This window comes from Haemorhous mexicanus, chromosome 4 (assembly GCF_027477595.1).
Source record: "Haemorhous mexicanus isolate bHaeMex1 chromosome 4, bHaeMex1.pri, whole genome shotgun sequence".
NCBI lineage: Eukaryota > Metazoa > Chordata > Aves > Passeriformes > Fringillidae > Haemorhous > Haemorhous mexicanus.
In genome coordinates this window covers 64,853,027-64,880,418 of record NC_082344.1, presented here as the reverse complement: position 1 = coordinate 64,880,418, position 27,392 = coordinate 64,853,027, and positions in this window count along the sequence as shown.

Sequence of the window (27,392 nt, the reverse complement as noted above, 5' to 3'; positions counted from 1 at the left end):
CAGCTCTTGCAAAGAACACTCAGTTCTTTCTGCACTATACAATTCCTAAGATGGCTTTAGATTATGAAGAAAAAAAGACAAATTCTACTCCATTCTCAGTCATAAGAGTGTTTATTTTTTCTATTTGATGACTACATCCTATTGAATTGATCTTTGAAGATGCTCAGAGTTCTGTGTTCTCTGTACTTGTCCCACACCTCTTACAGCTTAACTTTTCAATCAATGAAGAAAGTTCTTTGAAATTGCAAGGATTTGAGTTTTCCCTGAACTTCTTTGTTCGGAGCAGGATGATAAAGACAGTAGAACAGAACAGCCCTTTACTCTGATAAGGACAGTAGAGCAGAACAGCACAGCCTTGGAACAGTAGATAAAGGATGTAACTTGGGCAAAGAGGAGTCATGCAAAACTCAAGCAGGATGCCAGCTCAGCTCTGCCAGGCTGACAAAGCAGAAGTTATGCAAAACAACCATATTGTGCTTACTCAAAAGTTGAGGTCAAGGAACAGCCATGTAAAAAGAGCACCAGACTTTGAAGACAGACCCCAGAGAACGAAATAAGGACTTCCAGTAAGGGGTATAACTGTGTAAAATAGAGTAATACATAAACATCAAGTAAGTGGGCATAGACATGTAATCAGTATGTGTGATCAAAACTCTGTTTACCTGATGCTTGGGGCACTTAATTAAAGGAACCTCTGAGTGACCAGCATGCTGCAATAAACAATTCCTGTTTTCTAATACTCAAAACTGTGTTAGAAAGTTTCTGTCTGATTTCAGTATCAGGATTCAAGGGAAATCGGTGCTATGCAGACCTTTAGCACCAAGGGAAACCCCTCAGCTCTTCTGTTTGAAATGTATGGAAAGAGGGCACTGTCTTCACAATAATGCAGTTCTCCAATATTTGTGAATGTTGGGACGATATTTAGGCCTTAGTGAAGTAAAAGAGGTCATTTATTCCTGCTCCCTTGGAATTAGGATTTTAGCTCTTCAACCAGTAGCAAACACCATTGAAAGCTTGTTATTCTTAAATAAAAAGCTCCAGCCTTTCATTTTCCTTCAAACCCAGTGACTCGGTCCATCTTGTGGCAGCACAGGCAGCCAGACACAAGTGAAGCACCTATTTTTGGCTTTCTCCTGTTTCCTTTCCTTCCCTCAAGGATCTTGGCTGTTTTGCCCTAGCAAGAATATTAGGGTGGGCAATGGGAGTGTTTATGTGGTGGCTCTAATATTGTCCTCTTTTCTCAATTAATCTGCTTGTTAAAGCTTTAGCAGATGAAAATTTCTTTATTCTTCCTTCTGTAGGGGACAAAGGGAGATTAAATGCAGCCACAAAGGATGGATACATCATTTCAGGTGCAAGACTCTCAGCCTTGTGGCAGGATTTAATATCTCCTTGATGCTCACGTGGGCAGCTGGCTTTTCAGTTTTGGAAAGCTGAGGTATCTGATCTGTTTGATAAGCAATGCAGGAATGAGGATTTCCTAGATGGGATAGAGGAAAGTACTGTTCAAGTCCACACTGCTCTACTTTGTTAAGTGTGGCAAATCACACGCCTAAAATCCTCCTCAGAGGTACAAGGTAACCATCCCAGAGAAGCTGCTTCCTTACCCAGAGGAAGCACAGACTGATTTACAGCCTCACAGCTGAGAAAAGCTTTCCAGAAGCCTTTATGGAGTACATTCCCCACAGGAATGCACTGCACTCTCTCCACTCTGAGACCTTAAAGCAAGAATGCTGTATTAAGTTCAGACGCGATGCCTTGCCTCGTTTTACAATGTGCACTAATTGAACTCCTTGTCAGGCCATGGGGAATAAGGTGACAGCACAGATGCTGGGCAATTAAAATCTAAGTGAGTATGAGGTGACTATGACTAGTGGCTGGTTACTTGCTGGTACCAGGTGGAGCACATCATTTCACCCATGGTTCATTGACAGCAGCACAGTGGGTGCTGACACAGCCACGTGTTAATCCCCTGCCTCCTATATTTCCCATCCATTCAGGAGCTGAGTGCCAGACTTGCAAATTTTCCCCTTTCACAAACACGTATTTCCACTTGGAGTTGATTTTGTTGTGGGAAAGGATTTATAAAGCAGCACTTAGAACCACCTGGTCAGTGTTTAAGAAGAAGCTGAAGCATATTTTATTCATTCAAGGGCTACTCTCCTGGCTAGCAGCTAGCTGCCAGGCTCCCTGGGTCATCTCCCCCTCCCTATCATATGCTTTAGAGACTGATGAAGTAAGTTAAGCATTGAAAAAGCAATCTCTAAGTAAAGTCATCTGTCTCACCTTACATACCTGTCCTACAGACATGATCCTTACTTTCTTCACCCCCAGGGTTAGGGGTCAGATGTTGGTGTACGCAACTCTTCCTGCATCCATGCCAGAGCAGGCAGAAATACCCTGCAGCCATGTTCTCCATCTATTTCAGACAAATGAGAGGTTTCAAAACGATCTCAGCAGATCTAGTGGGGCTGCTACACTCCTGCTTTCCTCTTGGATGCACCCACCCCATGCTTTACAAGAGATGTTGATTTTCAGACAACTCCTTTACTGCACTGCCTTACCCCACAATTGCCTGTGTCCTAGTGGCAGGGTAGGAGGCAGAATCACACAGCTGTGGAGGGCAGAAGAGTCCAACTTAGACTGGGATGAGCTGCTGGGAAATCATGGTGTTGCCTCTGCAACAAGCTGCCTCAACCCAGGAAATGTGGAGCTGCACTTAGGAGGCAGCAGCAAGACTCAGTGAAAGGTAAGATAGATTGGTACTTGACTGAGGCTGAGCAGATGGGGGTGAGGATGTGCACTCAGGGCAATTGTGCCCACTCTGGCAGAGCACCCTTGGGCTGTTTGCCAAAGCTGGTGCACACATATCCATAGCGTACCTTCTTTTCACAGCACATCTTGTACTCTTCAAGCACTTTCATGTCTCAGCTTTATGTGTCCAAACTACACCTACTCAGCAGGTCATTCTGACAGACAAGCCATTGTCATGCCTCCATTCTGCCCAGATGGGTCCTGCAGGTCCAGAACCCCTGAGTAAAACAAGACCTAAAGGCAGACCAGGGTTGTACAGAGAAATCCATGAGATCAAGGGATAAGTACCAGACCACTCATCTTCCTCCTGCCTCTACAGGAACAGAAAGCATTTTCCAAAAGGGTGGGGGTTATTGTCTCTGGTCCATGCAACAAACATAGTTCAGCTTTTCAGAACTTCTTGAGACAAAGACTTTAACAGCATTAGATAATAACTGGAAAGTCCCTTAAGAAACAAATCAACCAATATTTTTGTGACAAATTTTGAAGTAACTCTGCATTTAGAATGTCATTTCTTCTTCTTTGAAATGGGCCCAATGTCGAAAAAATAGTATCTGTAATTTAAGTCACTGAGTCATTAAATGTTCCACATTTTAGATGTTTGACACCTCTTGTTTAGGAAGAATTCTTAGTTTTGGCCTTCTCATCCCATAGCAGGGTTTGGTTTTGTTTTGAGTGTGTTTCTTTCCATGGAAGAGAATTTCCAGAGGGTAGCTAAATTAACCAGGCCAGGAAGGTATGAATTTAGATACTTTTGCAGTTGTGGAGCCCCCAAGGCAGAAGATGTGGATGGGATCATACCTGCATGAATCCCACCTAAATTCCTGATAGCTGTGACTATATTTTCCCCCAAGGATATCCTCCCTTCCATATCACTTGAACCGTGATGAACTCACCACAAAAAGCTAACAAACAGTCAAACAAATTTCTATTTTGTCTGCCCATGTTTTTAACTTCCTTTCTCCTCAATAGCTCATTCATCAAGCCAAGCAAGGAAAAAACCCCACAGAGCTACTTAAAATAGTAGCTCAGACAGCATATTGGCTTTGCTACCATGTGTACTACATGCAGACTGCCAGTAATGAAAAGTGGAATTCACCTCATCAAACAAAGTTTACGAATTTGTTTGAGGATAATATGTCAGTAGAAGAGCAGACACATATTTGAGGCCCAAATTAAACACCAGTGAACAGTTCTTAAGTAACAGAGTCACTGTTGCAGCTACTGTTTATTAGCAACCCTAGGAAACCTCAACCAAAACATTTAAAGCATTGGTTTAACTTTTAGTCCATCTGGTCTACTCTCTTACATTTGGTGGTAATTCTCAACCTGTGCTTTAGAGGAGCTGCCATCCACAATGCTGTAAATAGAAGAGACCTCCAGATGTTTGAGACACAGAAACAATCACTTAATGCTCAAACAGTCTGGTATTTCTCCCTTTGACACTTCCATGTCTGTTGATTTTAGTGCGGCAGATGCTTAGACATAAAATGCCTTTTGTTGTCTTAAGGCCAGTCTATCATTCTTTATTTCTTTTGGCATTAGTGGCATCGCATTTGATAATACAAACTGCTCCCATCTTAGGAATCAGGTCTTATCTTATGTGCCAGATGTCAGGGCTTATGAAGGCAGCTGGAAACAAAGTCCATTCCTTTGCCTATAGAAGAAAAGATCTGGCCCAAGGGGCTTTCACTCTATACTTTTGTTCAAATATTCAAAGCTCAGTTTAAACATCTCATACAATCACAATAGACGTGAACTCCAGGACTGGAAAGTTACGGAAGCAGGGAATTCCCTCCTTCTTCCCATGCTGGGCAGTGTTGATGGGACTGCCTGCACACCCAGGACATGGCTGGAGGGGCTGGATAACCTGGCCAGAGGCAGCAGGGATCATTAACACCTTGTACTTCTACCAATATCTAGGATCAGTACTACAGCAAATCTTTTCTCATCCATAGGGATGGTTCAGGACTGAGAAGGAAGATAAAGATGAAAGATATAAATTAAAAACTGCAAGATTTTTCTGGTGCTTCTATGTCATATAACTGTCCCCAGGGGGGAAAAGCTATCAGGGGCCCGTAATGGGGCTGAGAGCAGCGAGTGTTCTCCACAAAGCAGTGACACAGTTTTGATTCAGTTATTAAGGAAATTCCTCTTCCTTGATGCATTGAGGCAGCAGCAGTCTAAGAAGACAGATGCTCCTGAGAACAGTTGACCTGAATTCATGAAGCTGTTCCATGTTGTTCAAACAAAAGTATATCTTATGTCTTTGGTATTAAATGACCTTTGGAACAGCACTTCAGATTTATCCCCAACTGACAGTAACTGACAGGCATAAACTACATAAGGCTAAAAGGAACTTAAAGTGAAATAAATAAGCTGCTCTTACTGAGAATATGCTAAACAGAAGGTCTGTCTTTAATTCCTCTCCCAGGCTGGAGGGTGACCACAAGTAACAAGGGAGTGAGACCCTGCCTCTGTCCCCAATTTCAACATGACACAGTCAGTGCAGTGAGTGCATCCTGCAGTACCCAGGACACCCAGGTGTCATTTCTCTGTGGGGTGGGAGAGAAATCCATCTCATAGAAATATCTATGAGAAATATTTCTTCTCAAAGCCACCTCATTCAGACCTGCAATCCTTCTCCTGCCTTTTTCAGAAACAAACAACCCCTTTATTCCACAGCAGTCCCACCAGTGAGTTGTAGTCTGTTTTACAAGTCATACTTTAATGCAGAAAGCAGAAAGGCAGTCTGATAGTGTTCTGTGTGAGTACAAGAATTTTTTTCCATAAGGGTTCAATTTTCCTGGCTGCACAGAGATTAAATCCTTGTTTTTTTTAAAATCCACCAGGGTCATAACATCAAAACTCATCTGACTTCTGCTTTGCCTGTCATCAACTGCTACCCTTTCCTCATGCTAGCCAGGATTTCCAGTGAGCCAAAGACCAGGATATTCAACAGCCATAGATCTTGGGGCATTGTGGGAATTTGAAGTGTTCCTACATATTTTTCCCCTAATTTCACTTCTTAAAATATGGGAAGATGACCCATTTTCATCCTTGCTTAGCTAGAAATAGATCAAATTACTATGACCAGACTGAAAACATGGTAATACAGCAACTCATACAGATGTTAAACCATAAGCAGTACAGACATGGGCTCAAGATCCCAGATCTTAGTCCCCAGTAAAAATGTAAAAGGCAAAGCAGTACAGATTGAGTTTGCAGATAATGTGAGATGATATCTTTAGGCACTGGAAACTCCACCTGCTTCCCTGTGACGGTAAGCTCAGAACTAGGCAAGAAAATAAGTATTAATCAGGACTTCCCCACTGTGGGAAGGATTCTATCTGTCACAAAAAGAGAGAAAACCTGGCCTATCTATGGCCTATCCTCACCCTCCAGCTCCTACCACCCTCTTCCTTGGAACAGAAGGAGGCATTCTTGTGCAAGGCACAAATTTTGGTGTCTCCCAGTCAAGAAGGATTTTACATTGTCCACTCCTGAGCAACACCTGCTGGAGCCTGGGGCCCTCACCAGTCATCCTTAGTGTCCCTTCTGGGGAGCAGCTTTGTTGTCATTCCTCATCCTGCAAACAGCAAGCAACAAGGAGGACTCTTACATGTTGACTGCCAAAATCTTGTCAGGGCCAGGACATTGATTGTCAGCTTTTGGAACGGCATCTAGCAACAGCTTGGACATGTTCATACAGAGATAAAGAATGTGAACTGTGTGATGTGGTTCTAAGTCCAGCTCAGGACAACCTGGTGGTCCCCTCCTCCAAAAGTCTACAAAATCTCCATTGACAAAGTTATTAAACTCACTGCCAGATTTCCAGATACTTAGAGAAATTAACAAAATAGTCCATGTGGGATCTACATATTCTGTAAAACATGCTAGAAATGCTAAAACCCCACGTATTTTCCACCAAAGCTTTTTCACTAAGAGAGGAGATAAAAGAGGAAAGTGTTTCTTATAACAGATGCCTTTTTCCCTGCTCCTAAAAATCATGAACAAGACAGAGCTGGGAGATAAAATGCAGTTACCTTTATAAGGATCCTTATGGTGCACAACGTGCTGGAATACAGCTGAAAAAGCAATGAAGATGCACACCATGACATAAAGTGGGCACCATTTTATATGTTCAGCAAATTAGCACAACTGACAAGGACTACCAATCATAGACATGGGTGATTAGGTAATCCCCCTTTTCTGAAACTCCTCCTTTAGATAGCAACTAAATTTGGTTTATGAAGAAGTGTCTCAAGAAGCTGGTTTTAACCTTCATTCCCAGAAAACTTAACCCAGGGGCTTGGAGCCTCTAGGGAATGTCTTTCTGTCCAATAGAGTAGGTGAAATGCTAGCTACAAATCTATGTAGTTATGCACTAATGAGCTACAGAGCTGCAAATATAAATGTATAAAGAATATAAAGAATATATACAGGAAAAAGGCAAAAAAATCAATTCAGCATCATAACCATGATCTAAAAATCTTATGAAAAATAATGGAGTAATGCTTTTGTTAGCAAAGGACTACAGAATCCACCCAGCCTCAGTATGATGGATGTTCTCATCACTGTGGCAAGGGAAAGTCTCCAGCAGTGCCCTCGTGTGCTGTGAGCGAGCAGGGTTTCCACTCTGGCACCTGACAGAGGTAAGTACCTCAAGACACACTGACAGAGAAGCAGGAGGTGTAAAACTGACACAGGGTCTGTGTCACATCCAGCCCTGCTGCTCCATGGGCTGCCAGGATCAGCCGCAGTGACAGAGTGGAACAGGAACACACTGCAGTCTCTGGGATGTCTGGAAGGACACAGGGATTCCCCCAGGGGAGGGATTAGGGTGAAAGGGACAACTCCCAGGAATTTTGGTGGTCATTGCAATGTCACTACTCATCAAAAGCAGTGCCATATCTCAACTTATTCCCACACCTTACATGGTTCTTGGTCCTTCCTAACTTCAACACCCTTCTAAGCACACGACCTGCAGAGAAGAGAGCTCTACAGAAATACAAAATTTCTGAAAAGAGAGAGAGCATTTAAAAGAAAATATGTTCACCACATTTTTTGATTTTTAGATGACAGCAAGGCAAGATGACAGGTATTGTATGAGGTTACCCTCAGGAAGAGCACATAAAACAGATGTACAGTTCTGACTTATTTCCTCCAAGCTTCACACAGAATTTTTTCCTCTGTAAAAAGAGACATAATCAGCTTACATGCACCACACTTTGTCTCCCTCCTTAGATTTAAGACATGCTTTTCAACTCACCAGTCCTGCTGTTTACTAGTTGCTGCCCTGTCTGGCAGCTTTTGCCAGACTGACTTCATTTTGAATTCAAATCCTCACTCAATTTTCGCTACGCAAATAAATTTAATCAATCAACCTAACCTGGTCCCTAGCCAAGGTGAGATGAATTAGTCACATGTAAATTAAGATAGATGCACATCTGATGCAAGTCACTGTATTTATCTAAAAAACTCCAGCTCCATTCTCTCCACTGGGGACCAAGCTTTAAGGGATCATCAGAGAGGAAACAGCAGAGCAGGGCCACAGCAGATGTCAGGACATAGCAGCAATGTTGGCAACAGCCACACCAGCAGCAGCAGCCTTTGAAGATTCTGCCATCTCCAGCACCAACACCTTCTTTCACTAAACTCTGGTAGGATTCAGCATCAGTGTGAACTCCCATGTGTCCTTTGGGGCAAGTACTGACGTACCTGAGCAGCCTTGCTACACCTAAAGAAAAGCAAAGGACAAAAGACACTTTGTTTTACCTTTATCTTGGGACTGATTTTGAGAGCACTTTGTTTTTCAGCAAGTGCAGGGAACATTTAGGAACCAATATCTGAGACAGGAGAGAAGCGTCTGAGGTTTAAAAATAATAGGGAATTCTTTTCTCCGCTTTCTCCTTCTGCCATTTTCCCCGTGTCTGTCTCAGTTTGGGAGCAGGGGCTGTGTTTGGTTAGCCAGCGCTCCGAGGCCCCTCTGGAGCCAGCATTCATTGCTGCACACTGCTATCTAGCGGTACAGCTGCAGATGGTCGGGGCAAGGAAGGGCTGGCAGATCTCATCCCAGGTGCCACTGCTTTGTGCTCTGAGCATCTCTGCTCTGACAAGCAGAGATGTGACCCTATAAATATTCATTCCCCTTAAATAGCCAGCACACGTGAAAAGAATGTGTTTTGTGAAATAGACCTATTCTAAAGAGTACTTCATATACTCTACATTTCACCGTTTGTGAAGGAATTCTTTTCTTTTGGACCAATGAGTGAGTCTAGCCCCATATGATTATGGAAGATGAAACAAAAGAGCTATTTGAAAAGATAAGTTACCTTCCTTAGGAAGAGAGGTTACGGTAGAAGAGAACTTACAGACCTCTCTTCCTTAGTTATTGCTCCCTGAAGGAGCACCTATTTTGGAGGATAAGAATAAAAGAGTGGCTGAGGTTAGAAGGAGCCTCTGGAAATCACCACATTCGAGCTCTCTGGTCAAGCAGGGCCCACCAACTGTCAAGGACCAGGTCCTGGCTTTTGAATAGGATAAGAATTCCACAACAACTCTAGGCAACCTGTGGCAGTCCCCCTCAGAGTAAAAAGATCAGTGCCAGAGGAGATGGTTTCTGCTCTTGACTGCAGGGCCTAACCACGGCCTGTCTCCGTCCCCCTGAGAGCCTCTCAGGAGCCCCCGGCCAGGCCCGAGTCGGCAGACACGGGGGAGCCACCCCGACATGGCCGACTGTGGGGAGACACCCTCTCGTGCCCCGAGGCTGCTGAGGGCAGCCAGGCCAGTCGCCTTTGCAGCAGGAGAGACATCGGAGACATTGGTGGAAAAAAGGGGCTGACTCTTAGCAGGGGTTAATCCAAGGTTTTATTCAGGAGCTCTGGGGAGCTCCTGCACCTCAGGGGGCCTCCTGCCGAGAGCCCCGGGGAGATATGCCAAGGTTACATATAGAGGGAGGAGGAAACCAAAAGTAGATAACATTTTACCAACCAATAAATGACCCAAAGGGATGGGCACTAAGGAATAGACACTTAGGATGGCGTATAGGGCAAGTCTCGGGGGGCTGACCCCTGGCCTCTGGCTAATCGCTGGACGTCTAGGACTGAAGCTTCTAGATGAAAGGGACGGGATGCTGGGTGATTGACAGAGAGCCAGGGTGGGGATTTGGGGATGACCTCATCAAGGAAGAGGAATTACATAGGTAAAGGGAAGGAGGTACAATTTGGGGTAAGCTATTTGGGAAAACTACGGGGATACAAAAAACAAAACTACTTCAAAATATTACAAAGTATAAAAACACACTATAACAACTGCCAACAGCAAGAGCGTCTGAACAACCCCTCTGGGCTCTAGCTCAGAAAGGGAGAAAACAATGGCTAATAATCAGGCAGTGATACAGTTTGAGGTTCTCATCTGTATTGCACTGACAAGTACAATCGTGTTGCCTGTGGACAAGTCATCCCACACACATAATCTGAAAAACACCAGACATTTATTGAACTAAGTTAGTAGTCAGGTCTTATAGATGAGGACTTCTTAAATTGAATTTTCTGTCATAAATTTGGATCACTGTTATTTCTCAAACATGGGTTCAGGCTCCTGATCTGTATTACTGTAACAGCCACTAATCACCCATGAGACATTATCCCACAGCCTCTCAGTACAGAGAGTTTTTTTCTGCTTTTTTCTTGGGTATTAAATACACTGCATGAGCCATCACTCTGTACAAGCTCTTCTTTCTCCTGCTCTGTAGTAGTAAATGATGAGGATGTAATTATGGTTTAGAAATAGTTTCATGAAACAATTGAGTTTGTGGAGCCTAATCCTCTTTGATCAACTATTTTCTCTCAATATCCTCAGTTCCTCTGACCTTCTCCACAAAACTCCCTCCACTCTCTCAGTGCCAGGTATCTGTAGTGCACCCACCACCACCTCTTCAAAGCAAAATGAAACAAAAAGTTTAATGAATGACAAAAGAAGAGGGGAGACATGAACTGAGGGCAGCCCAAGCTGCCCTGGGTAGCTTCACTGGGAAATTAAAAAAGCTGCTTTCTTTTGCATGCTTCAATGCTTGGGTAGGAAAGTAGTTTGGAAATCTAGTATGTCTTAATGTGTCTGCTGAAAATGTGCATCTGAAGATGAGCTGCTCTGTAATACTGGATCTGCCATGAGATATGATTAAGAAGAAAAACATTTGAGGTCTGGGATGAACATCTGTTGAGATAATGAGCAGCACCGTAATTGTTCTGGAGACAAACAAATTACAACCCTTTCACCTGACATCACAGCCATACCCAATGGAAATGGGAAAAGCAGTCCTAAGCAAAGCCAAGGCTGAAGGGGACAGTATGAGTGGAAAGCAGCTCTGGCTGGGAAAACTCAGCTCCTTGAAGTTTGGAAAAATTTGCCAGAAAAGCTCGGACAGGCGTTGATGAAAACACATTTGCTTTAATGGATGATACTGCAGGTCCTACCAAACTTACCTGGTAAAAGACCACTTACATCTTACTTCTTCCTCCAACTCACAGTTTTCCAACCCCTGCTGCAATGGCACTGTGTGATTGTGACAGGATCCCTTTGATCAGGCACTCCTTACCTAGAGACAGCCTGGTCCCTGAGCTTTTATCAGCTGAAGCTGCTGCTGGCCACACCACAATAATACACTCCAGGCCATATGATATTACCACAGTACTTACAGTGTATCTGGAGTGAACAGAACCCCATTTCTTCTTAAGACTCCATATGAATCCCAGGGATGTGGAAAACACACACACTTGAAACACCACCAGTCTTGGGCCTGGATTTTTGTCACAAAATAAGTTCATAAAAGCATTAAAACAGCTTGGGTCTGGTTTAGTGTCTTGCCTTTGGATGCAGCATTGCACATAGGAGCACAGAGGAGGCAGAAAAATGAATAATTCATTTTCTTTCTTCTGCTTTCCCAGGACTTTTATCTTCTCCCTTCAGGATTTTGAGACAATAAGTAAATAAGTAAGTAAGTAAATAAATAAATAAGGAAATTTTGCTGTTAATTGCCCTTCTTAGATTGAATTTTTTGCTCAAAACACTGATGCAGCTTGCTGTCCACCAGGTTCCCCAGGTCCTTCTTGGCAAATGTGCTCTCCATCAGGTTGCCCTCAGCTGGTGCCTGGGGTTATTCTTCCCCAGGTGCAGGACCCTGCATTTGCCTTTGTTGGATTTCAGGTGGTTCACCTCTGCCTACTTTTCCAACCTGCCCAGATCCTTCTGAAGGGCTGCATAGCACTCAGGGCAACCAGCCCAAAGCTCCTCTGAGCTTTGTGTCATCAGTGACCTTTCTGGGGAGGCATTTGCCCCTTCATCCAAATCATTGATGAACAAGTTAATTAACTCTGGCCCCACATACTGAGTAGTAGAAGCTGAGGGAGTCAAAACCTTCATCACAGTTGAATTATTCAAAATGTGCATATGGTGCCATTGCTCCATTTATGGACCATGTTACAGAAATTTGTCCTGCTGAACACTTATCCTTTGGAGCCTCTAAATTACATGGGTACATTGTGAAACATGGATCTGTCATCCAGTGCAGGAAAACAGAGGATTAAGGCAGCAATGGCAGGTAATTCTCTGGCCTAAGAAGGCAGGAGAGCACGTGTTGTTATCCTAATTACTGCCATGCCCAATTCGCTGGGAAAATTGCCAGGGAACAGATTCAGAGTAATGCATCTGAGCAATGAATAAATTACATAAACCATCTTAAGTACAGTAATTCACCCGAGTTTTGTCTGCAAGATGTTACACAGCTAAGTCCAATGGAAATGAATCAGTATCAGGCTTGCCTGCCTGCCCTTCCCAGGAGGGCTGTCATTAAATCCTTGCTGAATCATTGCCTTGCTGTGGTTAAGACTAAAGAGCTCAGGATTAAAGTACGTTATGGTAAAAATTTATTTAACAGAGTTTAGTAAAAATTCAATTGTCAGCTACAGTAGTGCTGCATTGTACAGTGTGTGGTCACTCTGATGCTGCTCTGAAGTAAAAATCCACATTTCACAGCTAGAGAAGAAGCAGTATTTTCATCCTTTGAAAAACATGCCAGCTCATTAGAAACTCCTGACTTGCTTCCCTGCCATGCAAGCACTCATAAGAGATTTCATCGTGGACAGCTAAAAAGATACATCTTTACAAGCAATAATGGAGACAACCACATAGATAGCACTCCAGCATCCCCATACTGGCTTGATTTCCCACTAGGGAAGAAAGGAATCTTGCATGTCTCTCTGAATGCAAGGGAGACTTTGCTGAGGGGGAAGAAGCATGGGCAGTTTGTGAATTCATGTGGAGCTGAGAAATCACTTGGACTTCGAAATGCAGGCAAGGGGATTAATTTATCTAATTTGAATTGAAAGCCCTAAAATGTTCAAACCTGGTCATTCAAAACATCAAATAACAGAATTAAAGGAAGAATACAAAGATTTGAAATTTGAAGATTTGTCGCAGAACCAGGTCACTTTCAAAGAGACCTAAATCCTTGGCAGGGAGTAAACTGGTGTTGCATGTTAAAGTTTCAGCTACTGCCATGTATTTGAAGTGAATGGATCTGTGCTAATATCTGCCAGTTGATCAACAGTTACATCAGTGTACCATAGAGCTGTGAATATTTTTCACCACAATGTTGAAAAGTACCTCTGTAAAAGTAACTTGTTTGACTACAACATTCTCCTGCTATCTTTTCATTCACATGGTTCCTTCTTGGATTTATTTACAAAAGCAAAGGCCAGTAATTATTTTGTTTGTGAGTTTAACTTTGACCAAAAAAAAAAAAAAAAAGACACTAATATAGAATAAAACAGAATGGAACATGGAAATAATTTTGCTAAAATAAAAGCACAACTGACCTCTAGTGGCTGCTTGTCAAAATTAAATTTGTTGAAATACTCCAAGAGGAAAAAAATAACCACATTTTTCTGATTAAGTCTTCATTATGGATTCAAAGATTCTTTTTTCTTCTATTTCTCTAGGAAGTATCATCTTTCCTGATGCGTTTCTTTGCCAATTCCTGGCCTCCTCCAGATAGCATCTTAGAGTTTTGAAAGAAAGATAAAAAAGATAAACTCAAATGTTTGTTCCTTTTAAGCAAATTTTAACTACAAGCTTCCATTTTCCACATTTTGAAATATTTTTTTTAAAAACAGACTTTTAAAAATACCTGTGCTGAATAATCTATTAATTTGGTAGCACTGCCTATTAATTTATACCTCTGCCTCCTGTGTTATCCTGGGTCTATTGGATCAGGTGGGTGCAGCTCAATTTTTTAGCATACAATGAAATGGAGTTATGCATTTTTAAGCAGCCATCCCAAGTCCCAGCTGGTTAAGTCCATTCATGTGTCCTGGATAGGGCTGGAAGGGCATGGTGTTAACTTCAACTCACAGCTGCTTTGCTTATGGAGGAGCCCCAATTGCCTTACTGCCCTGGGAGCAGCTCCATCTCTTACCCAAGTGAGGCCAGAAGAGGCTCTTGTACCTCCTGCTCTCTTGCTGCCCCCACCTGTGGGATTCACATTCTCTGAACCTGAGAGAAGCAGAGGAAAGAATGACCAAAACAAATCTTATCTCATTGGCTGCTCCTGTGTTTGTGCCAAAGTAGAATGCAATATGGAGATTGGTTACCCAGAGTGATGGTGTATCAGGGCCAAGCACGTGTGTGTGGGGACTGTTGGCTGACAGCCACGAGATTCTGGGCAGTTCAGTGGAGTTGGGTGCTTGTGCAGATTCAGTTTAGATGTAATGTAATATAGTATAGAATAATATAGTATGATGAAGTAATTCATTAGCCTTCTGATATGATGGACTCCTTCTCGTCATTCCTCTCCCTCATGGGGATTGCCCTGCTTTCCAACACCCACCTGCCTGCTGGGTGTGGTGCCCACAGTGAGAGAGCTCTGGGATCCCTCCTCCATGGCCTTCTTCCTCTTACCCATCACATTGCAGCCAGGCAGAGGACACTGCCATGAACACATCTTCCATCCAACATTGATGTGAGGATGTCTCAAGTGCTTGAAGATTTTGGGGTTTTTGTTCTTCCTGCAGGTGAGATAGGTTTCTTCATAAAAACTTCCTTTGTTCTTTGGAAAATACTTGTGTGGAGAGCTTTTGCTCAGTGTGCCTTTTGTACTTCTGCAGGGCCCATGGCTCCCATCACTCCTGCAGTGTGTCAGGGCCAGGAGTGTGAGTGTGGGGCACAAGAGGGGAGCCCATGCACTTTATCCAGTGTGTTGTGGGCAGGAGACAAAAGGCTGGCTCAGCTCGGAGAGGCACTTCAAACCACAGGACCTACCTGTGTTCAACGTGCTCTAATGCCCAGCTGGACCAACAATCAGCACAGTGGAGTGGCTCTGATGGCCTAAGGATAGAAGCAATGTCCTTTGGGAAAAGGTCATTACTGTTATTCAAGCAGCTGAGAAGCTGCTGCACTCAGGTGTCTCTGCTTCTTCCAGCTCTGCCAGCTGCCATTGTAGCATACTTTCCCCTACTTGGTTTATGTTTTCTGAGCATTGACAGGGAGCTGTGAATAACCTTGAGACCTCCAGAGGGGTGGCTGATTTCTCTGGGTGAAGTCATCAGTGCTGCTGTCACTAGGCTGAAGATTGCACATGTTGGGACATCTGTACTTCAACCAAACTCCCACACAGCTGGGTCCAGGTCAGTGTCTGTCTCACAGGTGGCTCGGATGGGGGTGCTGCTGCTGCTGCTGGCAGTCACCTGTCCTGGTGACAAAGCAGCTCAGGACAAAGCCTGCAAATGACCTGGGTGGGCTTCAGACTGGGCTTTAACTGAGACCCTTGCAGGCCGTCGCTGGCACCCTTTTATTCATCCTGACATTCTTAAAAAGCCAAGACAACAGAAGTTTTTGAAATGGAGCCTAGATGCATAATATTTTTCTTGTAAATCGGTCTCAGAAATTGCACTGGGCCTGTACAAACTTCCAAAATGCTGAAAACATGTATTGATGTGTGTTTGAGAAGTTCCAAATCAAGTCACTGTAATACCATATAAAAATAGCTAAAATGGAAAATCGTCAACAGAAAAACTGGAGCACTAAATGATCTATGTTATTATTCCCATAGTGATTAACATACTGCATTTTCCCAGCCTGTTGCAATTTATGAGGCCATGTTCTTCTGTATCAGTATCAAATATTATTTCATTATAAAAACTTGTGTGCTTGTTAACAAAAAAAATCCAAATTAACTGTCAACATATGTTACTTTCACTTTTTCAAATTAGAGTAAGCAAACTGGCTCTAATTAGTTTCCTGATTAATGAGTGCATGGTAAGCAAGAGAATTACATTAAGAACAATTTCCAGTTTACACTGGTTAGGAGGAGGTAAAAAATAATTTTTCAACAGGGATCAAATAAATCTACAGAACCCCATTTTTTTACAATGCTGTGAAAATATGCAAGGCATCACGTTGTAAATTGCTGGTTAGGTCACTGGAGCAGGATGAATAAATACTCTTTGCCATATGAAATTGGCTAGTTAAATGAAGATCACAAAATTGTTTGTTGCTATATAAGGCTCATTTTTGCTATAAAAAGAGCAATTTTAATTTACAGGGGCTTAAGGCAATTTTCCATCTAATTTTATGTTTTATAATGTCTGCTAAAACACTGGTGCCTTATTAGTTTGTGTGGTCGAATATGTATTGTTTCCAAATTTCAAGGCTATTGATTTATCCTGACCAAAGCAAAAAAGGGTCACTTTTATTTTCCTAAATTCTAAGAAAAAATCCACACAGATCACATTAAGACAACTAAAGTAACTGCATCATAGATACATCTCTTTTTGTGACCAATAGAAAAACAGTCTGATTTATTTGGGTATGAGTAATGACAGGTTAACTTCACTGGTCAGAACTATAATCCTTCCCATGCATTTTTTGCTGTGCAGTTTACCTCCTAAAACCCTTAAAACTGAAGTGAATTAAATGGCTGCTATAACACAGAAACAGCTGGATAGGCACACAGCATGATTTCTTGAGCATCTGAGTTCTGTTTTCTCCAGCAAAGGTCCTGGCAGCCAGGTCAGAGGAAGCTTTAAGGCTTTTCATCATGCTGTGGATCAGAGGCTCCAGTTTTCCACCACCTGCCCTCCCCAGCATCCACAGTGGGAGGATCATGGCACTGCCCTGTATCAATCAGCCCAGCCCCAGACAGTGTTTGGCTTGTGACCACCTGCCCCCACAGAGGCAAGAGTAACCCAAATCCTTGTTGATTGGGTTACTCAACAAGAGTGGATTAGAGAGGAAAGACATCCAAAGATGGGTTTTTGTAAAAATGTACGTATAGGGTTTCATTTAGAACAATTTGGTTGCAATGGAAAGCAGGAATGTAGCTGTTTTAGTTAGCATTATCTGTAGTAACATAGGAGTATGAAAGCATAAAAATATTACTTAAGATAGAGAAAAGAAAGAGAAAGGAAGGGTAAGAGTAGAAAGATAATATACCACCGGTGCCTTTGATGAGGCTTGATTATTGCAGTTTAGATGTCCACTGCTCAAAGTGATGGTCTTGATCCATCTTGATCTGTTGGAATCAGGAGAAGAAGCCCACAAAACACAAAGTCCAATGGCTTAAAAGATGGCTCAGGCTGGCTGGGAACACCCAGGTGGGTGGGAGCTTTCAGTCCTGTGGTGGAAGGCTCCAGAAATGAGGCAGGGAGTGCTTGGTGGCTCTTTGATGCCTTATGACACCTTCTCTGCTGCCCCTCACTTCAGCACAGTTGAGCCAGCAATGGGGATCAGGCCTTCCTGGGGTGTGTTCAGCCGAGAGCTGTGCAAGGCAGAGCACTTAGTGTGAGAAAAGCACCTTCCCTCTGGCCCCTTACCGGCCTCAAAGCCCAAAGAGGTTTGTGGCCTCCAGGCGGGGATAGTTCACCCCTCTGCCTTATGCAGACCAGCAATTACACACCCAAAAACTCACCTCCTCCTTCGAGGGATGCAAACCTCGCCTCAGTTACACACCTTGAACTTCCATTAATGGGTAAATGAGTCATTAATCTTTAACAGTCCAGTCTTTCACAGACTCCACTGCTCAGGAAAATCAATCATCTCACTTCTTGGCCATGACACAGTAAAGAGGGCAACAAGCAAAGCATCAGCCCTCCACCTACAGGCTAAATTGCTCTGAAACCTTGGCCATTATGCATCTTATCTAGTTCAAAAAGCAGATAATCTTCCAGACAGATGGTTTTGGTTTTGGGGTTTTTTTTTCAGTTTCTTAAATAACACCCCTTTCCCTGTCCTTATTTCAGACACAGGGTCTCCAAAAGCCAAAAAAGTATCTAGGCCATTTGTGTTTCTTCCCTGGTTTCTTCCCATGAGATATAGAGGACAAGGAGTGGTGGATTTGTGGTTGGCTGGGACTTCATGGCAGATCTACTCTGACAATACAGCCCCAGTTTCTAATAGTTTCCTTTTCTGAGTCCATCTGCCAGTGGCAGTACCACAAGCTATCTGTGGCTCTCAGCCCACCATACACACTGAATGAATTCAAAGAAAAGCTGATCTCAAAGATATTTCCTCCAAAAACCTTTTCAGTTGATGTTTCTCAGCCACTGTTATTGTATCATCTTTGCTCCAGAATTTCTCCAGGTTCTGTTCTTCCTTTCTGCATTCACCCCAGTTTTTTTCTTCCTGTCATCAGCTGTTCTTTCTGCCTTCTCTCTCTCAGGTGTGTCACAGCCTTTTACCCCAAGTACATCCTAATGCCGTTTAACTCAACAGTTTTATTTTCAGTTCACATGATTGTGTATTCTGAAGAAAGAATTTTTTTTAAGGGCCAGTGAAATGGGCAAGGTGAATGTTTGAAAGCAGCCAGTGCAGCAGACTTGTGTGTCTTTATCAGTGCTGCAATAGGCTCCTCTGGATGCATCACTGAGAGATGTGTTCTCAGCACTTGCCAAAGTCAAACCATGACATTTTCTGGCTAAGTAGTGACAGCCTTATGTCAGGAAACTGGGTAGCACTTGTGGGAGTGGATAATACCATGCCTATTAGAAGGCCCAGTAAGTCTTCCACCCTTTCAACTTCCGAACAGATGTTGATGGGCAAAAAATGCAATTTCCTGACCCAGCAGCCCTGTTTTGTTGTAAATTTCTTTGTACTGGTACTGCATAGGAAGGAGAACTCTCCCCAGAAGTTTGCAGATATCTCTGCCTGCTTTCACACTAGTCTGAACTTAGGTGTTGCCGAAGAGTTGGAATTGGAAACTGGCTCAGTCAAGCAGCCCCTGTGCCCAGCTGTGCCCAGCTTGGTACACAGTGGCAGGGTCTGGTGGGTGCTCCTTTCTGCCAGCTGGGTTTGGCTGAGGATGTGAACACCATCGAGGAAAAATGGATCTGGGAGAAAGATGCAAGACAGGGACTGACCGAGGTGTATAGGCTGTTTCTAGCTGGTCAAGGACAAATGCAAGTTTTGTGTTCAAACAGGAGACAGCCCCATCCCTCTTCTGCCCAGAGGAGCCCCACAGCTGCACTGGGAGTAAAGTAACAATTGGTAAGTGCTGTCCCACAAAAAGAATGAGCTCAGGTAAGATGTCCTTTATGGACATAGATAGGATTCATGTGATTATCCTAATATGAAGCTTTAGCAGATGCCCCAAGTAATTATCTCTCCTTTCCATGATCACAAAAAAAAAAAAAAAAAAACCACATAAACATTTTCAAAAAACCTTCTTTTTTTTTTTAAGCTAACCAGGATTTCTGGTCATAAAGAATAATGGCAAAGGCAAGCGTTTTTTCCTTTGCATGAAAATTCTTGGAGCAGCATGCAAACAGACCTTCTTGTGGTATTAATATTGCCCCATTTATGCTGAAGCTATGCAAACAGAGACATATAAAACTGTGCTCCTAAAAACTTAGGTTGCCAATAAATATTTTTACCACTTTTAATTTATACTGTTTGCAACTTTGCCCCCTTGCAGAAAAGTGATCCCAGAATGCAAGCTAAGTTATTCTGAGGTTACTGAAGCTATCAGACATTTAAAATAAACATCCTTTGTGTTCCTCTGAACTTAACCTGTTGCTTCTTTGAAAAGATCTGACTTGGCAGTTTGCAATGTTTCACCTCATGGACTAGTGACAAAAACATAGAAGTTTTAGCTTCAATTGGTAGCAAGCAGCCTTGTTTACTGCCTCAGGAGATTTGAGTTCCCATCTTGACCTTACTGTATATGCCCTTGCTGCAAATACTGGGTGCATTTTCACAAGGTTACCACTCTCCAGTTAGCTGTCTTGATATCTCAGTGTTAAAAAAGTCGTAATATTAAATAGATTTAATGTGCCTTGCCACATAAAGATACCAACCTGTATTCCATTAAAACAAAATCATAGCTTCAGGCTTCCTTTATGAGCTTACTGGGTTAATGGAAGTTACAAATTCTCACCACACTGCAAAACTGGAATGAAAACCCAGCACTTCTATTCTGGTGCCTACATAGTGCCTGCTGGATTTACTATCTAATTTTCACCGTGCTTAAGGTGATATTCATCTTTAAAAGGTGCAAGTTGTGCCTTAAATAGCTGGCCTATAAGTAAGAAAGTGGTTGGAAGGAATGAACCTGTGCATTTAATTTTTTTTTTAAGACTTTTGGGTTCAAACTCCAAAAATTTTATCCATATTCAATAGGAGGAGAAAAAAGACAGCTGAAGTTCTCACACAGTACTTGAATATGTGAACTGTGGGATTCAAAGAAAAACAGAAGATTGTGACAAAAGCAGGGTAGCTTCCAACTCAATCTGCCTCAGGGGTTGCTGAAACTAGTTCTGAGCTATTATATTTACAGTCAAGTGAATAAAAAAAAGTTAGAGAATACTTAAAAGGTCATGGGCAACCTTTCTTCTTTTTTGATTGTTTGACTTAACAAATTTTTGGCTGTTCTTTTAGCACATATGTAAATGCTCACACTTCTACTGATGTATATACTCCATACAGTTTTCATTTCTGTCACTTCCTCATTTTACAAGGATGTTAATTATGGCAATTCTGATATTATCTATTATAGTACTAGCTATTTACAAAAGAAACAGATGATTTTTATTTGGAATTTTCTTTGGTTTTAAGAAGCATTCAAAGCACTGAGGTAGCTCCTGACTGACTGGTGCTTTAATTTTGGGACTTAAGCCCATAAAACTTCATGCATTGGCAAGCCTCTGATCTCCTTTCATTCCAAAATCCTCCTTCTTGAGATGAAAACAAAGCAGAAATATTTGCAATTATAATGTCGTAAACTTCTATTTGCTTGTTACATGTTTTCAGCTCTCAGCCTGGAACTGAGGATGATGGATTGAAACCTGCCAGCTTGCTAATGAGGCAGCCTCGCCTCGGGGAGGGGGAAATCTGGGCAAACAGGTACGACTGCAAAAGGAGACAGCTGCCATCAAAGCATCTTCTCTGGGGACCTGCTAGTCCTGGGGGTGGAAGGATCCAGCTGTGAGCACTTCTCAGCTCTGTGTAGTCAGCACAGGGCAGCTGCAGGGCCCAGGGAATTCTCTCTGTATCTCCCAGAGCACCGGTCATGGGCATCATGAACAGATCCTGCACAGCTGTTAAAATGTGCCCTGGTGCTGGGGATTTGCATCTACCTGCAAATTTTCTTAGAGCAGGAAGACTTTTGTGCATACACATGAAACAAAACAAAATAAAACCAATATTCAGCAAGAGAGAAAGAAAGAAAACATGAGAAAAACAGTCAAAAAGTGAAAGACTGTGGCAAATGTCACTGTTCAACAAAGCTCAGTTTTGATGAAGGTCAATGAAGCTGGTTGGCAATTAGCCTTTGGCTGTGTGAAGAAAGCACTTTTGACTAGTTCTTGCATAATTCTGCAGAGGTTGGTGTTATATATACTCCCAAAGTCCTCCTATGCCACCCAGCTTGCGAGCACAAAGCCAGGAAAAAATTTTACTTTTTGCCAGTTGGCTATATAATTTTCAGTGGCCAAAAGCCAGCTAGTTGCTAATTGTTATTGCAGTGAAACTGAAAACAAAGCTCTTGGTATGAATACTTGGACTGTTTGTTATATTCCCCCTTGAAATCCTTCAGGAAGTGCCACGAGCTGCAGCTCACACCCACAGCTCCCAGAAAGGATGAACTGGGTGCCTGTGTCTGCACACAGCACCTGGTCTGCAGCCTTGCTGAACACTTTCCAAAGGCTTTCTATACTTGAGATTAGCTGTCTGCTAAGAAATTGTTATTTAGGTACTGTGCATGCTTAGAGTATTTTCCAAAAATCAAGTGCTTGTAGGTCCATGGAGGCGCAGCAAATGCATGTGACAGGAGAGAGCTGTGGAAGGTGAAATTGTTTTCAATAGTAAGGGAGATAACTCACATCTATTTGTTATCACTTGTGGAAGAGACTCCTGAGGCAAGGAGCAAGTCTTTGTTGGGTATTTGTGTAGCAGCCAGCACGGGGAATGCTAAACCATGACAGGGAAAACAGGGCACTTCCATCATTCAATAATTAATAATGGTTATTTCCAAAGCTGACTGAGCAGGCATAGCTGCATCACCTGTGCTCATCCTGTGAGTCACAACTACCTACAGTAAACACGAGGAAATTTTGTCTAGGATCATTCTTATCCCTCCCTCACACAACCCATTCCACAGGACAGCAACACTGGGAAAAACTGCTTCTAAGTAAATTTAGACATATTGATAAGCACCTCCATGAGTGCTTATTGATAAGCACCTCCATGAGAGCTTGGTTTCCACTTAGTTACAAACTGAAGGCAGATCTGTGAACCAAAGGTTTGCTGTTATTAGATATGTTCTTCCAAATACAAATTAACTGTGTCCCCATCAACTGCTTTTGCTGTGCCATGAAACATCTAGCAAGGGTACAAAAAGCAAGCATCAAAGGGTGCTCTGAATTCCAGCCACACTCTTAGCCCCCATAAAGGCACCCAGAAAATACATATATTTCTCAGACTTGTACCTGCTAATGGTTTTCCCCTAGGGGTGTCACTAGCTGCAATGGAAAAAGGGAAAAAAGATAAAGGACCTTGTGTACTAGAATTGAGGGACGGTATGTCAGGGGTGAGCAATAAGTAGTGGAAATGGTGAACTTTGAAACAAAGAGACAAAGAAAATGTTGTATATTTGCCAGCAAAGGAAAGCCGCGGTGAAAAAAGCTATGGACGCTTACTCACAGTGAATCAGCCTACGCAGAACCCCTCAACAGAATCCATGCCTCTGATTTTATGACCAATTTAACTTTATTTTACATTGGCAAATGCTTAATATTGTTAATGCAAACATCAGACTTGTTCCGCGAATACATAAAATCTTTCTTTAAAAGATTCTGCTTTAGAATATCTGCCAATTGGATGGTAAATATTTTATCATTACTATATGCTATTATGGGTTCAGCCTTGTGCATAGGTCACGAACACAGAATCAGAAACTGGATCCAACTCGGTTTGCAAACACGTAGTGAGACATTGTCCTTCCTCCAATGCAGATTTAAAAGGTTGATCAAATACTTAGGAGAGAATTTCTACAAAGAATAGTCTAATTGGATGTAAGAGGATGGCTCGTTGAAAGTAAATAATCTGCACACATTTGCAAGATCAAAGCCTTACTTAGGGCAATTCACACGTTGTGAAAAACACTGAGAGATAAAGAGAAAGAAAAGCTGAGCACAATAGTGAAAGGAACATGACATGGCACGTTAACATAATAAACTGTTTTAAATGCAAAGGTGTCATTCTAAAAACTATTAATGATGTTATTAATCTCCATAGTAGATGTGTCTACCACCGTTTGTCACTCATTACTCAATTTAATACACAAAGAGGAATATATTGGAAAGGAAAAAGGATTATCACTGTGCAGAAGCAGTAGAGGGAAATGTCTTCCCTTCTCCAGAAATTGCTAAAGCGGTAATCTCTGCCACTGCTGTTACTGTTATTATGGAGAACTGAGAAACGCTTAGGACACTGACCAGGTTCAAATCACACAGGAGAGGAAGGTGGTCAGTGCTGCTGTCCCCAGCTCTCCCTCCTCATCTTCAAGGACTCACAGAGCCACATTGCCTCTGGGAAACCCTGGGAGATGTTCTTCCTCGGGGAGAAACAGATGTCTCCCAAGTTCAACAGCTGCTTTGTGCAGGACCCTTGGTGCAAATATATCTTAAATTGTGGTTTCTCCAAATTATCATAAGCTTAATTTGTACCCCCAGTTACTCCCTCTCCATTCCCTCTGGTAACTTAGGTTATACTGTCAGCTTCAAGTACTCAGATATTCTTAGGTAAAGAAAAAGCAGATTATTCTGTGATTTAAAGATTATTATGTTTAGTGGTTTTGAGCTGGTCCCTGGGTTTCTGTAATGTCAAGAAAGGTTTATCTTAGCGAAATCTTGGTGAATAATAGGACCATGAGTTAACCTAGTTTAGAGAAACTGCAAATCTGCTGTAATATTTCTTCAGTTTTATGAACTTAGAAAAAAAAACCCAATACCATCAGCTTTAGAAACAGTGCTCAAGCGATTTGGCAAAATTACCCCTCCTGAATCAGATGTCTTAACACCCATGCACAGGACCAGAGACTGCAGAGAAATTTCATCATGGCCACAGAAATGTGTGTGCTGCAGATCTTGTTGGAAACATCCATTCATATAGGAATTTTTAAGTTTTTCTTTACTTCTACCAAGTTTTGGTTTACAGTTTTGCTGTAAACCAAAACTCTTAAGATAAGTGGAAAACAAATAGCAAGATGCAACAGAACAAGCTAAGCCAATGCATCATCACGAATCCAGATAATTGCAACTTCTCTGGAAGATTCATTCAGCTGTGGATTTGATAATATTCCTCAACTAGAAATGCCTAACACTTATGTTGTATAGTACTTTTTCTTAGTGGCTTTACGAAGGCTATATATTATATATGATGTTATATATATTTCTGGTTTCGTTTGTATTTCACAAACATGACCATTCAAATAAAAATCACAGTGAAGTGGGGTGCTTGAAACCATTTGTACAGCAGAATTTTAATTGCCTGGAAAGAAATGTATTCAGGTCAGCAAATAAAGAAGCTTGAAAGGTTTAACAGTTACTGAATTCTGCTAGTAGCTCCCATTGCTAGTGCAGGCCTAAAATCATCCACAGCTATGATTGTTCACAGGGAATTTGCCAGTAATAATGCATGTTTTTATTATACAGTTATAGGGCACACCCCAAACAGACTTCAGCACAGGAAGAGGCAGAGGATGGCTCCCAGGATGGGAGAACTGCTAAGAACTGTGTTTTCTCTAAGATACAGTGAATTTATTGACCTCCTGCCAGTGGTGTCCTGCTTAATGACTGTAAGGTAGTACAAGGCTGACCTTGTAAGTTCAGAAAAGTATCTCAGCTTTTAGGCAACCAGAAAACTGATGAGCCACCTTGCAGAGAGAGGTTTGTGGCACGCAGGAGTGTGCCAATAATTCCTGTAGTGTCACAGGGGTGCTGCAGCCTTCCTGGAAGATCTGTCCAGACCTCACAGAGGACACACTGCACCAGAGCCACACTAGGGAAGTATTTTAAAACACAGAAGCAGGGCCCCCTGTGCTCTGAGGGTCTGGGGATTTGACATGTGACCACCTTTTTTCATAAAAATGTGTTCTTAAGTTTCAGGTTTCCTTCCTTAAAAATGTGTGTGGCTCTACTCTCTGATTGAGAAAAAGCTTGAAAACATCTGAGCAAGAGAAGTGCTCCTGAGCCATGACTGCAGCCTCAAAATCTGTTGTTTCCTATTATGTTCTAAAACTCATCAGTTTGGGCACCAAAGTGCCTGCTTTGCTCCAGGCAGACATCACAGACCCATGGGGTTTTTCTGTCCCCTTCTCAGTGAGGACTTGCCTCTTGCTGTTCCCCTTTCCCCACAGAGAGAAGTCAACTGGACAAGTATTTGTGCTTTCTGCTATGTTTTATGGAGATGGGCAGCTGTGTAACAGAGAGCCAGTTATTATGGCTTTGACAGAGACCTTTCCCCTGGTGTAATTATAATTACCTTGCATAGCTAGGGTATAATTACTGTCTGGATAATGCCAAAGTGATTAATGATCATTCTTTCCTTGTGAAATAACATTTTTACAATTGTTTTTAGAATCTGAAAAGAAAAAATTCGATCTATATTTCAATGTTGCCAAATCTTGTGTGTTCTTTTCTTGGACTTCTAATCTTAAAAGTATATTAACAGCAGAGTCTGGATTTTCAACCTTGGTAGCAGCCACATCTCACTATTTCCAGACACAGCACAACATTTTCAAATGCAGATTTTTAAAAAATCTCTTGTTTGCTGCAGAAAGGCTGCCTTGGGTCTTCAAGATCGCTGCTGTTAATGACAGTAGTTCCTGCAGAAATCTCTTATGACAACTCCTTATCAGACTCTGTTTCGTGGTAAAACTTCTTGGTGTACAGGCCTTCCTGCAGTGGGCAAGGCAGAACATGTGGAAGGCAAAGCCAGAATGGGAATGCCAAGGGGGGTTGCCCCATGCTGTGAGATGAAGAATAAGGAAATGAGCTATGACTTTGGAGGGTACCTGGGATCCAGCAGTCACTTTCCTGGCTGGTCATGTCTTTCTGGCTCTTTTCTGTGAGTCAAAGAACCAAATATCTAAAAGCTTTCAGCATCACTCTTTAATACTTCATCAGAGACTTTAGATCTTTCTGTTCCTGTTTATCTCTGTCTTTCTTCCATGGGGCTGGGTGGGGGAGATTAGGAAATTAGATTTTCCCTCTCTTTCGTTGGTGGGAATAAGTGTGAGGGGATTAAGAAGGTTTTTCACCTCCCCTTCATCCCTCATCCAGTTTGGCTAAAAGAATTGTTCCACTTGTAAAAACTCAAGTGATTACTAACACACCCACTAGTTCGCAGATCATCTGAGACATTCGTTAGAAAATCAAAGGTCTTTTCTAGCTGGGAAGAGAAGTCTTTGCATTAAGTACTAAAATAGAAGCACTCTGGCATTCTGCAACCCTCTCTAACAGATCATTATGCAGAGACAGACTGGGTTCCAAATTTTCTGCAGGGCAAAGCTAACAATGTTTTACTGAAGAGAAGACCAAACAGAGTTCCTGAAACATAGAAGTAGGTGCTGTCTTTTCCACAATAAAAATTCACATATTTTGAAGTTTTATCAAATTTTGTGACTTATTCTTGTGTGTAATGTGAAAGAAGTGCCAGATAGTTTCTTTCATTTTTTATTCCCAGATCAGTCATATTTATTTTTTTCTTCTTCCTAAGAGTTCCAAGCCACTGTTCCAGGTATTTGCCATTCAGATAAAGATGTGTAGATTCTTTTTGTTTTGAATTATGCTGCTTTGCTTTTGGGTATCAACACCTCTAAGTTTGCCTTGGACTGTCCTGAATATCAACATGTGCTGTAGGAAGGTGTTAGGCAGTACAGTCAGAGAAAAAAATATAGACAGCACACAGTAGGATACAGCACATGACTGAACACCCTTGAGCTACAGCAGCTCCCATGATGAACTTCCATTTATTTACCCATTTTTCCTGTATCACACTGAATTGTGATTCCATGTCCAGACTTCAGC